Raw genomic sequence first — 16,936 nt, 5'->3', positions numbered from 1 at the left:
CAACAGTCCTACCCAGCGATAAATCCTGGAGACTACGGTAATGAGCAACGGTAGGATATGCCCAACGGTGCAATATGGCACTACCTTTGGCGTAACCAACAGCTCTCTGGTTGGACTTAAGTACTGCTCAGTCAGCCTTATAGTGCCTTATCAATATCTGCTCATGCCTGGTACTACACACCTAACCAACAACTTGTGGCTGGAGAGGAAACAGACCCAAGAGAAGAATTCACTACCACCACTTCACTAAATTTATATATTATCCAACTTCCTTATTGGAGAGATGCTTTATTGGTTTAGAGTATTTCCTGCTCTTCTGGGGGACCCAAGTTTGGATTCCAGCACCCATATCTGGCAGCTTACCTATAACTCCAACTCTAAGGAATCTGACACCTTCTTCTGCTCTTTCTGGACACCCCTCCACACACAGCATACATTCACATACACATGCACACATAAATAAAAATAAAACTTTAAAAAATAGATGTTTTTCCCTTATAATTACAAATAAGTGAAGCTTTTACTCATCAAAGAAGCTTCATTTTGAGGCAGACAGGAACTATTGCAGAAATCTACAACTGGTCAAAGCACAGCCAATAAGTGACACTGAAGTGACTGTTCTCAAATGGGCCTGCTATAATACAACTCCTACACACAAGGTTCACATTGAGGAAGAGGGGACAGAAAGATTGTAAGAGCCAGAGACCAGGAAGACTCCTGCAAAATAGTGTCTTCTGGACATGCAGGGATGTTGCACCCATAAACTGTCAACAATATGGTTGCCTGTACAAAACCTGCACAAGACCACCAATTAACCTCCCAACATGATGGAGCCATACCCTCAGTTGAAGAGCTATAGGTAGTTGATGGAAGCAGAGGGAGAGTCATTGTTCTTAAGGCATGAGCCCTCTGATCAGTTGCCTGTGCTCTAGTGGTCAGCCTATGTATACATGCCCAACATTAATTGGACTGAGTATATATTACAAAATATATCTGCCAGGTATATTTTAATACCTTTAATCCCAGTACTTGGAAGACAAATGCAGGTGGATCTCTGTGAATTCCTGGCCAGCCTGGTCTACACATAAAGTTCCAAGTCATTCAGGGATACATAGCAAGACTCTGTCTCAGAAATATACATATACATAAATAATATATAACAATAATTACAGAAAAAGGGAATATGAATTTGAGATGGAGAAACGAGAGGGATGAAGAGTTAGAGAAGGGAAGGGAAGAAAAATTAACAAAAATTTTATAAATTAGATGAGTGGACACTATGATATTTTATATTCTATTCTGTTTTTGTTTTTCTGTTTCACTTATTTGGTATAACTTACATCATTTTAGATTGAACTCACAATCCACAAATGGCCCTACAACCTGAAAAGCACTAGTAGGAATGTTTCTTGAGCAGCCCCAAGTACCTGCCTATAAGTAGTCTTTTTTTCTGTCCCACTAGCTCCCAAGTAATGATATGGAGCCGTCTTATTAATCATGAAAGTGTGGCCTATAACTTAGGCTTGTTCCTAACTAGTTCTTATAACTTAAATTAATCCATTTATATTAATTTATGTTCTGCCACATGACTTGTGGTTGTTACCTCTCCTTCTGCACATCTTGCTGGCTATGTATCCTCTGGCATCTCCACCTTTCTTCTTCCCAGAGCTCTCTTTGTCCGGAAGTCAGGGCTATATCTCCTGCCTAGCTATTAGCCATTTAGCCTTTTATTAAACCAATCACAGTGACATATCTTTACACAGTGTAATCAAGTATCTTGCAAGTTTGCCTTTCTTCTTTTAAGAATATATAATTGAAGGGGGTGTTTGCAGGATATTTAATCACACTATGTGAAGATGTGTTGTAGCTGGAGTTTTCCTGTGTCCCACCCAGTCCACAGATGCTCAGACCCAAGTAAACACACAGAGACTTATATCAGGCCTACCACTGACTAGCTCTTACATTTAAACTCAGCCCATTTCTGTTAATCTATATGTTGCCACTTATTCTGTGGCTTTACCTGTGTGCCATTACATGCTGCTCCCTGGATAGCTGGCTGGTGTGTCTTCCTCAGTTCTGTTTTTCCTTCCCAGAATTCTCCTTCTCTGCTTATTCCACCTATACTTCCTGCCTGGCTACTGGTCAATCAGCATTTTATTAAAGCAGTGTACAAATGCATTATTCCCCAGCAATGTGTCACTGTTTTACCTCATCTGCCTAAGGCACCTTCTGATTGGTTTAATGAAGAGCTAAATGGCCAATAGATAGGCAGGAGATAGCTGGGACTTCCAGGCAGAGATATAACTCTGGGAAGAATCTGAGATGGAGAGGGATTCACCAGTAAGACACAGAGGAAGTCAGATATATAGTACTGAGGAGAGGTATGAGCCACATGGCATAACATAGAATAATATAAACAGGTATTTAAGTTATAAGAGCTAGTTGAGAACAAGCCTAAGTTAAGGCTAAGCTTTCATAATTAACAAGAAGTCTCCATGTCATTATTTGGGAGTTGGAGGTCCAAAGAAAGACTTGTTACATTTGGCACCAAATGTGGGGCCTGTTGTGGTGATATTTTATCTGTGTTCCCCAATAAAATTTACCCAAAGATCAGAGGGAAAAGCCAACCACTATATGGAAGTCAGGCAATGGTAGCACATGCCTTTAAACCTATCACTTGGGAAGCAGGGATCTTTCTCGATCTCTGTGAGTTCAAGGCTACACTGGGGAACAGAGTCAAACATGGTGACATATGCCTTTAATCTCAGCACCAACCATAGAGGTCTGGAGGTCTGTACAGACAGACAGGAAGTGACAGAACTGGGCAGGAAGAGGAAGTGATGTAGCTGGGTTGAGAGAACAAATGAGAGAACAGAACAGAGAGGCATATAGGTGTGGGTAGATAGGAAGTAGCTCACCTTTGGAAGCTATGGAGTTGGTGAGGTGAGGTTAACTGTGGCTTTCCCTATTTCCCTGATCTCTTAGGTTTTCATTCCTATATCTGGCTCAGTGTTTTTTATTTAATAAGTCCATTTAGAAATTTGTCTACAATTGTCGCTCCAGATTCAGATGGAATAAGACTTTAGTTTACAATGTGTGTAAAAATGTATGTAGGCTTGGAAGAGAGAGGAAAATGAATATAGACAGTTATGCAAAGAAATAGTTTTTAAAAATGAAGTCTTTAAAGAGACAGTAAAAGTAATATAGTAAGCCATGTAAAGATGGATATTACACAGAGAATCTGGATTATGTTGTCTGGGATTTTTAACTGCAGAGAGACATTTGATTGTAAAGGCTGCTGAGTTAAATCAATATGTATATTTTAAAGGTATCTTGATTTCAAAATTTATGTCTAAGAATACGTTGCTTTGGAAAAGGGGTTCTGCTTTTGTTTCCACAGAAGATGAGAACCTACAGATTGCTTCCAGGCTAATGTAGTTTGATCAAGGAAGACCCCCTGAGAGGTCTCCAGATGATCCAACATCCAGAACAGCTTCAAGGCAAGAGAATACAGCATTGCAGACTATTCCAGTCAGGACTTGACCATAATTCTTAATTTTCTCAGGATCCCCATAAGAATACAGTGCCCTCAATCAGCAGGAAGTAGCCTAGAACACTATACCCACATTCCCAAACGTTAATGCAGCTATGTATGTTACCTTTTAAAGGTTGTGCGTTTTCAGAACAAAAGGACCACACACCAATGAAGACAAGACAAATAGCCCAGGTGATCTAGCTTCTCAGCATGCCTCTGTTGCAGTTTCCTCAAAAATCTGCATCCAGAACAACTTTAAAGGAGCTAGATAAGATGGTTCAGTCTCATAGACTACTGCATCCAGGACTTCAGATAAGCCCTATATTTTCCCTTCACACAGAGACGGGACAACAAATGATACAGCTAGCTCTCCCAAGACTTGACCATTATCCCAGTTCTCTCAGTGTCCCCTAAAGATGCCATTTACCCTGACAACAGGAAGTAATTTTAAGAACATGACATTTCCAAGAAGTGAAATAGGTGGTTTTTGGTCATTTGGTGGGTTATGGATGTTTATCATCATTTAGGAGGGTTGGTTGAAAGTTCTTATTGTGACCAGGGAAAAAACTAAGCAAAGGAGGTTAGATTCAGGGATCTCTTTTTGCAAAGAAAAAAATGGGGGATTTAGGAATAATAGGATAAAAAGGTAGATTATTGAATCTACTTTTAAACTAAAAAGAAATTACTAGTCTCAAATATTTTACATTGGTATGAATTTTTGTATATTGATGCAAATTTAAGTTTATTTTTGCTATAACATACTGCATATATGTTTCTACTCTTATTTAAAGTTTTGTACCTATGCAGCTCATTTAAAAATGTAAAGTTCTAGTCCTTGGAAGCTATTATTACAAATTCTTTAAAATAATTAGAAAATGCAGGTTAGTATTAGTTGTCTATAAGAATCAAACTTTTAGTCATATTAGGTATGTTTTCAAGGTTAAACAGATATATTTTTGATAGATAGTTGGTCTTCAAACATTTCAGAGATCTACAGAATATAACATTTAAAATGCTTAATGACACAAGGCTTTTCATGAAAGTGAGATATGTCTGCTCCTTGCAACACCAATCAACTTTACAGAAGATGATGGGCATAGAAGAATCTTCATATGGAGTTTGTTTTCAATGTGGCAAACTAGGCACTGGACAGGAAACTGCCTTTGCCTTGACTGCTGACGTATGCTGTCCAAATTAGACAAGCAAAACACAAAGGAAGTCAACTGCCAAACTTTGTCAAGACAAGGTAGGACAGTCCTTCAAAATTCCTGCTTCACAGAAGAGTCTGTCAGATATTCTAGGTCTGTAAGCCAAAGATGGATGCCCCAACATTGCAGAGGCACCTTGGGTGACTGTCTAGGCAGGCAGCTGTTCTCTGTTATTTCTATAGTTTTGGAAGTTGCTTGTTCTTCATTTCCTGTTTACTCAGGTAATATTTTATCCTTTTCAGGTCTCTGACAGGGTTGATAGTTATAGTTTTACAGTTTTCCTTGTTACCAAATTAAAAAAAAACTCACAAAAGAGACATAATTTTATAAAGTTGAGAGACATAAAAGTTTAAATTGTTTATCTACGAAAATGTTTTAAGGTCTAAAAAGATATTTTAGGTTGGTAATGCAAGTTATGATAGAAAGCAGTTTAGGTATAAAACTTTAGACTCACCAAGATAGAATAGATAATATAGTACTTTCTCTAAATTTGCCAAATACAAATAGACTGGACATTGTAAGTGCAATTCTTACCTAATGATTGGTCTTTGTGTATATAGTTTTACTGTGTTAGAGTTAAAACCTTTCCTTTTTATCTAGACAAAAAGGGGGAAATATTGTGGGATATTTGATCACATTGTGTGAAGATTTGTTGATGTTTTACCTTATCTGCCTAAAGCACCTTCTGATTAGTTTAATTAAAAAGTTGAGTGGCCAGTAGCTAGGCAGGAGAGGATAGGGGGACTTCTGGACAGAGATAGGAACTCTGGGAAGAATCTGAGAGGCAGAGATTTTGCCAGGAAGATATAGAGGAAGTCAGACATATGGTACTGAAGAGAGGTAACTAGCCACATAGCAGAATGTAGATTAATATAAATAAGTTAATCTAAGTTTTAAGAGCTAATTAGTAACAAGCCTAAGCTAAAATCAAGTTAGTAACTAGCCTAAGCTAAAGTCAAGCTTTCATAATTAGCAAGAAGTCTCTCTGTCATTATTTGGGCTGGCAGTCCAAAGAAAACCTGTTGTGGGGGTGGGGGTGGGGTTGGAAGACAGCTCAAAGGTTAAGAGCACTTCCTGCTCCTGCAGAGAGCTGGGATTCAGTTCCTTGTACCACATAGCAGTTCATAACCATCTGTAACTCCAGTTCCAAGTGATCTAATGCCCTCTTCTGCCTTCTAAAGGCACTGCATGCATGTGATGCACAAATGTACATGTAGGCAAAACACACACACACATAAAAATTAAAAAAATGATAGTAAGTCTGAAATTGTATCAAAATGTAAGGTTAAAAATTGCATTAGAGATTGGCTAGTTACGCAAAGTTGTGACATATTCTCAGCTTAGGGTATTTTATAATATCTGAGGCCTATTTGCTGTTATTATCAACATCCTCCTCTCTCTCTCCAGAAGGTTCAGAGTCATCTTCACAAGAATCACCCATCCACACCAAGTCAGCCATGGAGTTCTGTCCATTCTCTTCCAGCCACATCTCATGTTCTTGTTCTTCCTTTTCATCTCCACCTCTTTTGTCTCTGTCCATCTTTTCCCCTGGAAAATCATTGTAGCCTCCATTTTGCTCTCTCTGACCCTATTTTCCCCCTTTAATCTGTTCTTCCCACAGCTGCCAAGAATCCTCCTCCTTCTCACAGGTCTGATTCCATCATTCATCACAGACTTTGTCTAACATATAGAGATCATGCCACTAAGTTGGCATTCAAGACTGCTGTGGGATGTCTTTCTGTATGCTCACGAGTAGGTGTTGCTCCCATTGGCTAATAAATAAAGCTGCATTGGCCTATGGCAGGGCAAAATGGAGCCAGATGGGAAAATTCAAGAGAGATAGTGAGAGAAGAAAGGAGAGCAGGGAAAGATGCGAGCCGCTGCTGAAGAAGCAACAAGATGTCAGCAGACTGGTGATGCCAAGGCAACGTGGCAACATAGAGATTTATAGAAATAGGTTGATTTAAGATGAAAGAGCTAGCTAGCTAGAAGCTGAAGCCATAGACCATATAGTTTGTAATTAATATAAGCCTCTGAGTAATTATTTTATAAGCAGCTGTGGGACTTCGGGTTGGAGAGACTCGTTGGGACTGCTGGGCAAGATAGGACCAGAAAAATTTTCCATTTACACAAGACCCTCTTCATTTTGTTCTTCATTAGACTTTCAGTTTAAAAATTAAATTTTAGCACTTGGGAGGCCAGGCTGGTCTATGTGGTTAATCACAGGCCAGACAGAGCTACATAGTAAGATCCTGTCTCAAATGATGATGATGATGGAGATGATGATGATGATGGCAAATTATAGGATCTTGACCTTGTGAGATGGATTAGTATGTAAGGTGCTTGCTACTCAATCCTGACAACCTGAACATCATCTATAGGACCCATATGATGGAAGGACTCCCATAAATTGTCCTCTGACCTCTACATGTAATCTGACCATACACACACACACACACACACACACACACACACACACACACACAGAGAGACAGAGACAGAGAGACAGAGAGAGAGATAGACAGACAGACAGACAGACACAGAGAGAGAGAGAGAGAGAGAGAGAGAGAGAGAGAGAGAGAGAGAGAGAGAGAGAGAGAGAGAGATATAAACAAATTACTTTAGAGGCTTTCACTTTTAGGTTATGAACAGCAAGAACTTTATCATTGTCATTGTTTCTCTTCACTTTTCTTGTCTTTTTTTCTTTTTTATGTACTGAATTTGCCCCAGTCAATGTTTAATATTTTTTGAAGGTCACCAAAGGAACCTTCTTCCTACCTTTCATCTTTCTGCCTATGGACATTCTCTGAATGCCAACTCAACTGCAATTCCCTTGCAAGACACCCTTGGATTCCTAGTGGCATGAATTCTTAGCTTGTTAACTGGAACTCGATTTTTTTATCCAATGCTTATACCAACTGGTCCAATTTGAACTATTTCAACACATCTGTCTTGACTCACTTGACTGTGAGCACCAAAAGGATAGGGACATATATTGGATATATTTTTATTTAAGTGTGTATGCATACAGATGTATATCAAGCATGTAAGAGTTAGAGGTCAATGTTAAATATCTTCCTTTTTGGATTTCCATCTTATTTTTTGAGAGTGCATCTCTCACTGAACCTGGAGTTCACCAATTCAACCAGATCAGGTTCTAGCTAGAGTCAGTTGTCTGGCTAGGGAAACCTAAGAATCCTCTTAACCTAGCCTTATCAGCTCTAGGATTACAGACTCCAGCTGTTGTGCTCAGCTTTCTAATGTTAGTGTTGGATGTCAAACTCCGGCCCCCATATTTTGCACAGCAAGTGCTTTACCCACTGAACTACTCCACAGCCCCCACATTGGACATACTGCTAGTCTGTGGTATGGTGCTGACAATACATTCTTTTACTTGGACACACTTGTTGGGCATATAGTTTTTGAATACACAGAATCAGAGCTTGGTAACAATTATTTCTAATACAGAAAATATAGAGAAGTCTTAGATGGCTGTCATGGATTATATGCATGAGTTTCAGAGCTGGGATCCAACAAACTTTCTAGTTTGAAGTACCAGTAAGTATTTTTTATGCTGTGTGTTATATAATGCTGAAAATACCAAAAACTAAAAAAACAAAAAACAAACAAACAAAAAAAAATTGTGTAATAAGAGCCCTGACAATGGCCACTCTCCATGTTTCTATGTGGTCAATCCTTCCTTCTTTTCCTATTCTCCCTCCTCAGACTGCATGGATCTCTCTTCATGAGCTCCTTTTGAGCATAGAGTCCCTCTTATTCATTTGTATACTCAGCAATTAACATACCATCTGCATATAGCAGATGTAAATAAGTATTTGTTGACTCGCCTTGAGAAACAATTATAGAGGATAAAAAAGAAGTACTAGATATTATGTCTATGTTTAAGGAGCGTACACAGCATTTAAGGAAGTAATTACATGAATATTCTGATTATGATGTTTTACACTTAATAGACATTGAATATATCTTTGTTGAATTAATGAAATTAGAGCCAATTTCTATTTCCAGAAAAAAAGTTAAATGTTTATAAAGAAACACAAATAATTTCCTATCCCCTAGGGGCATATAATCAAGTGTGAAACAATAAAAATACTTACAAGGCCGGGCGGTGGTGGCGCACGCCTTTAATCCCAGCACTCGGGAGGCAGAGCCAGGCGGATCTCTGTGAGTTCGAGGCCAGCCTGGGCTACCAAGTGAGTCCCAGGAAAGGCGCAAAGCTACACAGAGAAACCCTGTCTCGAAAAACCAAAAAAAAAAAAAAAATACTTACAAATTCTTAACATTACTCAGAGAGCTGTGTTTTCTGCCAAAGTCATAGACAAACCCCAGTAAAGTGAGGTGGTAAAAAACATCCCAAAGGTAGAGGGTTTTTCAGGAACTGTGAACAGTCTAAGATCTCCCCTCTTTGGAAGGTGAACACTAACCAGTCACATTTTCAAAGACTGATGAAAATCGAGACTCCTGCATCAAAGACAAAGCATGTCATTACAGCCCAGCCAACACCATGAGCTTCTTGGCTATATTTTCTCTTCATCTTCCAGTCTAATAGAAGTGTTTAAAATCAGCCCCGAGATTTTGCCCCTGTTATGAGTTATGTAATAGCTCAGAACTCTCTAGCCAGGGAAACCCCAATTCTCTAAGGGAGGCTCTGCTGGATAGTTTTATGTCAACTTGGCACAAGCTAACACATTTAACTTTTTTTTTTTTTCTGGAAATGGAAATCGGCTCTAATTTCATTAATTCAGCAAAAATACATTCAATGTCTATGAAGTGTAAAACATAATCAGAATATTCATCTGAGAGAATGGAACCTCAATTAAGAAAATGTCTCTATAAGATCTGCCTGTAGGCAAGCCTGTAGGCATTTTTTTAATTAATGATTCATAAGGGAGGGCCCAGCCCATTGTGGGTGCAGCCACCCCTGGACTGGTGGTCACAAGTTCTCTAAGAAAGCAGGCTGAGGCAGCCACAGTGAGCAAACCAGTAAGCAGCTCCCTTCCATGGCTTCTACATCAGCTCCTGCCTCCAGGTTCCTGCCCTGACTTCCTTCAATGATGAACACACAGTGCTGTGAAAATGTAAGCCAAACAAATCCTTTCCTCCCCAATTTGCTTTTTGGTCATGGTGTTTCACCACAACAGGAGAAACCCTAAGACAAGATGGTACCAGGAGTGGGTTATTGCTGTGACAGACCTGACCATGTGTCTTTTGGGAGGATTGTGGAAGGACTTTGGAACTTTGGGCTAGAAAAGCCATTGAGGGTTGAGAACTCAATGAGTTGTTCTGTGGAGCTTGGATGATAAAACTGTTGAGGACAATCCAGATGATGGAGGCCTGGCTTGTGAAGTTTCAGAGAGAAGCTTAAAAACTCTATTGGGGCCCTTTATTATTTTGAATTAAGATGCTGTAGTTCTGGTCAGCTAGAGCTGAAGACTTAGCCATGATTAACATGAGACCAGCAACGCTGAAGGGACAACTTTACTGGGACAACTATGCTGGTTAGCTGTAGCTGAGAAATTAGCAGTGATTAAGAAGAGACCAGCATCACTTAGGTGAAATCTTCTGGGGAGTGTTTCCTGAGAGTCAGCACACAAAAGCCATGTCCCAGAGGCAGCTAAGGTTGTACCTTGTGCTGGTAGGAGAATTTGGTAGGGTAAGAGTCACCCAGGTGGTCCTGGTTTTAAAGGCATGAAGGGGTCATGGAGAGCCGCTGAGGCTTGGCACTGTGAGAGGCACAGCTTTATTGGTGAAGGTACAGCTTTAGTAGTAGCTGAAGGCCCAGGATTGAAGGGGTCATGAAGAGAAGTGGAGGCTTGGCACCATGAAGAGAGCCTAGGACAGGCTATTGGTGAAAGCGCAGCCCAGTTGCAGCAGAAGACCCCAGAATTTTGGAGATGCCGGTACCACCAGTACTGAAGCAGTGGTGGAGTGGAGTCAGCCAGAGATTAGAAGACAAACTGTGTGTGCTGCAGAGGGCAGAGCTGGAGAAGTGACCCAAGCCCTTTGGAGGAGTCCAGAAGATCGTGAGTAGATCCCAGACATTGGATATTGCATTATTTACACTGTTGGTTTTGCTTTGAAATGATTGTGATTGTGTCCTAGTTCTTCCCCCCTGAAATAAGAAAGTATTTAACTTAATTTTGATTTTCACAGGAGCCCATAGTTAAGAGATTTTGAATTCTTTTTAAAAAGAGATTTCATTTTTTTTTTTAAAGAGGCTGGATATTTTAAAGAAACTGAACTTTTAATGTGTTTGAATTTGTGAAGACTGTGGGCCTTTTAAAGTTATTGTTTTTAATGTGAGATCTTGGGGATGAATGAGAAAGAAAAGGTTATGGCTTAATGGTGATGTGTTTGTGTGTCAAGTTGACAGGGGGTCAATTGTGCTGGATAGTTTTATGTTAACTTGACACAAGCTAGAGTCAGTAGAGAGGAAGGAACCTCAATTTGAGAAAATGTCTCCAAAAGAATAGGCAGCAGGCAAGGACATTTTCTTAATTAGTGATTGACAGAAGAGGCTCCAGTCCATTGTGAGTTGTGCCATACCTGGGCTGGAGGTCCTGGGTCTTCTAAGAAAGCAGGCTGAACAAGCCATGGGGAGCAAGCCAATAAGCAGCACCCTTCCATGGCCTCTGCATCAGCTCCTGCCTCCAGGTTCCATTTGCTAACTCCCTTTACTGATGAACAGTGCTGTGGAAAGGTAAGTCGAATAACCCTTTTCCTCCCCAACTTGCTTTTTGGTCATGGTACATCATCTCAGCAACAGAAACCCTAAGACAGAAGCGATAGGAAACCTGTCCACTTTTGTTATGAAGGAGGCATTATCCTTAACAGTCTGCCCAGAAAACAGACTTGCCCTGTGCAGTGGTAGAGGACAGTTTCTTGGATGTTTGCTGCACAAGCGTTCACAACATTAAATGCACAACATTAAAAAACCTTCCCCAAACAAATCCACCAGTGGCATTCCTCAGAAGAGAACCAGGGATGAAAGTCCAACAGTCCAACTCACAAGCTGAGTGTGATTTTTTTTCTAACAAAAGGAAGAGATATTCCAAAAAAGAACTCATGCATGTATTTATACCATGGTGTATCTAAGTCTTAGTTTATCTGTAAAATTGGATTATTAATATTTCACAGGATATGAAAACTATGCTATTAATGGATTCTGTGTAGTGGGTGCTAAAGTGTCACTTATTTAATTCCCTTCTGAACATATAGACTGTGATTTATGGAATGTCCTGATATTAAGAGGGAAGAAGAGCGTTTAATCCACGTAGGACTCATAGGCTGAGCACTTGCCATGGGGCATTCACTAAGCTAAACACCAGTCTTGCCTGGGTGAAGCTTATAATTACTTAATGGGAGATGTAGAGGGCAAAATTATCTTGTGTCTTCCATATACTTTTCAGGGAGTATACCTTCAAAGTTTTGCAACTCCATGTGATTAGGAGGCTAGGAGATAACAGCAACATAAAGGAGCAAAAATCTAAAATAAAAACAAGGATCAGCAGACATTTTTCTAGATCAAACTGAAAACATAGTATCAGTAACAGCAACAGGAATATTTCGTGTGAACATTATTGCCTCATTATTTACCAGGTATGTGATATTATTGAACAGTAAATACATATCATGTATATGATAAGTGTAGCAATTTTGAGGATCAAGAACAAAAATTCCCTTGAGGGTAGGCCAGCTTCAAGAGACAAGGACTGAGTTTCCAGAAGCCAGTGTTCCCATGGATCTACATAGGATTGGAGTGGTGTCATGGAGCCTAGGCTGGTCTTGAACTCATTATGTAGCCAAAGATAACCCTGAATGTCTGATCCTCCTGCCTCTACCTTCCAAATGTTGGGATTACACATGTATTCCACCATGCCAGCTCAATTTTTCCTTTTAGTCTATGAAAGCTATACACAATCACATTTGCTTTATTACAGCTTACATATATGCTTCAGATCTCATAGAAATAGAAGTTAATTTTTCTGAGTGAAAAAGTTATAAAAATCATCCCCTGCTCTGGTGATGGGACTTGATAATTTAACCACTCTATTAAATTAGATGCATTAGGATAATATTGGAGAAGACCACTCCAGTTGATTTCCTGGAAGCATTATGGTAATAGCACTTTGTCCCCACCTTATTTCCTGTACAGGGTATTTGTCTAGAATCTACTTACCTGGCTAGCCTGTGAGGAATGGGCAGCAGCGTAGGAGCTGCAGGAAGTGGGCTAACCAGAAAGGGACATGAATTGCACCTGAAGTGGGAAGGTAGGAACAACGGAATGCTGCCAAAGGCAAAAATAGTGCTCTGTCTGGTTTGTATCATTCATGGATCACGAGCCAGGCTGATGTGAAGAACCCACCGTAGACTGGATGGCTTAGGAGTGCTGGGTCCAACAGACCAGTGATACAAGCCACCTAAAAGCACCCTCCACTCACCAGCCTTCCCCTCTTCCATTAGCCTGTGCTGCCTAGCTGGCTGAGCAGAGTTCAGTGGAATCACTAGGAGATGCCTCTTCCCTAGTGAGGAGAAATGTCTGATGAGAAACAGCTTAGTATGGACTGTTGGGTATGTTCCGCATCTGTAAAACAAGGAAGCATGGCACGAAGACAGAGTGCGAGAAGGCATGACATGAGATATTCGGACAAGACAGCATCGTCCTCCACATATTCTCTCACCTTGGCTTCCTAGGTACCCAAGTTAACTGCTGAAAGTCCCCCAGATTCTCAAGGCTTTCTGAACTGAGCAAAGTGACAGGTGACGGTCAAAACATCACATTAACTCTTTCATAGTGAAGTCATGCTGGTGGCTGATGCCTTGCCTGGCCAGGTCCACAGCAGCTTTTCCTAAGAGGCTGGGCCCGAGGTCCCAGCGCAAGAAGTTGAGTGTATAAACAGCTCAGCCCCGAGTCATCTGGGGGACTCTAAAGTGCTTTTGTGTGTGTGCCAAAGTCTCTCCCTTCCTCTTGCTTTCTGAACTCTGTCTTGGTTGGCAAAACCCTTCCCATTTCTGTTAGGTAAAACAGATGAAAGCAGAGATCATGCTTATCCAAGAGCTTAACTGAAACCTTATAGCGCTCTCTCTCCCTGGTTGCCCTCCTCCTGCACAACGTTCTATCAGTGGACTTCCAAGGAAGCTTTCATTTAGCAGCTGTTTGCTCCTCTTTTACACGATGGTTCTCCGTGTTCAACAAGAACAAAGATCACTGATATTCCCGTCGGGTCCATCAGAGGCAACTGAGAACAATGGCTCTTTTTATGTGGAAAAGAGACTTAAAATTTATTCATAATCGTTATTTTTTCTCTCAACACATTCTCCTCCCCACGGGCCCCTTTCTCTAATTAGCTATGCAAGCCTCGACACTAAAACCTGGCTACATATTAATCTCCCGTTTTTATTAGTATGGTGTCTTGATCTTCACTGTGCAAACACAGCATATGCTTGTATTTAAATACATTTTATTTCTGAAAAAGATCCTGTAAAACTGGAACTCCTGAAAACAGGTCTGACAGCATAGAGGAAAATGCGCACTGGATATGCCACCAAATCACTTGGCCACCCCTGAAACTGAGTAGCTATAATAGTTCCAGTCACATGAGACCTAGAATTTCCCATTTAGTTCCTATAATGTGTCAGGCATCATGCTATGGATTTAGCATCCACTTATTGTCTCCTTTTAACTGTCCTAACACTGTGAGCTGTATGTTACCTTCATCCTACAGATTTAGAAAGAATACCCAGAATCCAGTTTCTGTGGCCCTAAAACCAGACCTGTCTAAATGAGACTGTCCTTCTGGCTATAAACACGTAGAAGGGGCACCAAAGATGGCATCATGGGAATGCTGCATTTAAAATGTAAAAAAATCCCATAATGAAGTAACTTTCTGTGCAATCCTCTTTTCAATCTTTTGATAGTATCAAAGCACAACTTGGTTCTGTATTGCTTGTTTTTGTGCGTGTGTGTGCACATGCATCTGGGGGTACTTGTCTGTGCACGTTTATTTGGAGCCAGAAGACATCCTATATCTTCTTCTATTGTACTTTATGAGGCATGGTCTGTCACTGAACCTGAGGATTGCCCTAGACTGGCGGGCCAGCAAGCTCCCAACCCTGGTCCTGCCCCATCTCCACCCTTTAGCAATGGGATTACAGGTGTGTATCATCAACCTGGCTTTCCCATGAGTGCTAGGGATCTGAGCTGTGAATCTCTACTTTTCAAAATGTCCTATCATCTCTTCAGAAACAAGTTAGTTACCACTGCTGCTCTTATTTTTCCTGGAGATAAATCAGATCTTTTGGTTAACAAATGCAGATTAGAATTAAAGAAATCTGAAAATGGCCCATTCCAGTCATATAGCTGTTTCTTGCTGAATGGTATGACACTCAAGTAGGCGTTACTTTAGACTAGTTTGACTGGGTATTTGTATTAAGTCAGATTAATTTAAATATTAAATTTTATGTATTTGTATTACTAGGATACCCCAATGTATCATGTTCAGCAAATTCAAGTGTAAGCTATAACTGTGGCAATAAAAGGCCATTTGCTGGTGGTGGAGTGGGAAGGCAGGCCTCTAAAATATTTAACAGGTGAAAAGTTTTCCAGTATTACTTTCTGAAAGTATAATTACTAGAAAAACCTCTGTAAAGGCTTTCTGATGTAACTCTGCATAGTACACCTGATACACTGCTTTTGGTGGTTATACATGATAACGTGGACTGCTTTCAACACCTGCATTTCTATACTTCCATTTACAAGATACCTCAATACCCACTCTGTTCTAATGGCCATTGTCTTTTAACAGAGTGAGGCTGCCACTTGAGGCTGTGAATTGCACAATTAGTTTTTATTTGTTATTAGAGGTCAATTCACACCTACACTTCCAGCACACAAATGTTTCAGGCTGTTCCTCCCTTGTTCTTTCCATCACTCCCTTTTTTTGAGGTCGGGCAGTGATGGAACCTAGTGCCTGACACAGAAGTTCCCAATGCCCCCTTCTAAAATTTGGGAAAGGACCTTGCTAAAGTGCCCAGGCAGGCTGGAACTTGCCATCCTCCTGCTTCAGTCTCCCAAGTGGCAGGATACAGGCACAGCTTGTCTCTTTATCTTAATTAAAAGACAGTAGTTGTGATCTTCTGAGATGCTACAGAAATGCATGAGCCCATCATCATCCATAGCAGGCTCATTATGGCAGCCTAAGAGAGGTAAGCATCTCTGTTATGGTGACCGTCTCCTTCCAGATCATTAACTACAGCTATGGACACCTGATCCCCAGTGAGTGCACTAAGGTCTGTGGGCGCTCCAGCCAGCTTATCTGGCTTCCCATTTTGGCTCTTCTGTATTTTAAGCTACACCTCGTCTCTTGAGTTATCTGGCACAGGCTGAAGGGGCTACCACTTGCAGTTGCTGGAAGGCTAAAAATTAAACAACTAGATGTGTTGTAACACAAGGCTTTGCCTTGTAAGTAGCAATTTCTCTGTACATTAGTTAAAAAATTCCAACCATATGGTGGATGGATGCAGTTTTAGATGCCCAGTTTTTTTTTTTTTTTTTTTTTTTTTTTTTTGGTTTTTCGAGACAGGGTTTCTCTGTGTAGCTTTGCGCCTTTCCTGGGACTCACTTGGTAGCCCAGGCTGGCCTCAAACTCACAGAGATCCGCCTGGCTCTGCCTCCCGAGTGCTGGGATTAAAGGCGTGCGCCACCACCGCCCGGCCTAGATGCCCAGTTTATCTATTCAGTCTCACATGTATTTACTGAGCATTTACTGTGTGTCAGGCATTGATCAAAATATGAGAGCTACATCAGTGAACAGAATCAAGAAAACCCCTGCCCTCATATGACTTTTTCAGACAGAAGTGGGCGGGAATTAGGTCACTGAACTCTGTACTTGGAAATGGCCATAAATGCCGTACAATGGCAAAGACACAGCTGAGGGCTCTCTGGAGGGTCAGCAAGGATGAAGCTTGATACGTATGCTTTGCTTAAAAGAAAATAAAAAAAAAAAAATTAAAGGGCATTTGACTTCCATTGGTTTCCTACATTTAAAAACCCAGTCAATTAGTGCATTTCTCCCTAACTCTCCACTAAACTCCCTGTCTTTCTGTAATGTTTCTGGGATCTACCCTGATTTGACCACTCAGGATGATGTTGCTATCTTAACACCCTGGTCTC

Source organism: Peromyscus californicus, unplaced genomic scaffold (assembly GCF_007827085.1).
Source record: "Peromyscus californicus insignis strain IS unplaced genomic scaffold, ASM782708v3 Scaffold_12__1_contigs__length_115047231, whole genome shotgun sequence".
Taxonomy (NCBI): Eukaryota; Metazoa; Chordata; class Mammalia; order Rodentia; family Cricetidae; genus Peromyscus; species Peromyscus californicus.
The sequence above is the reverse complement of the archived record's forward strand: the minus strand, read 5'-3'. Positions refer to the sequence as shown.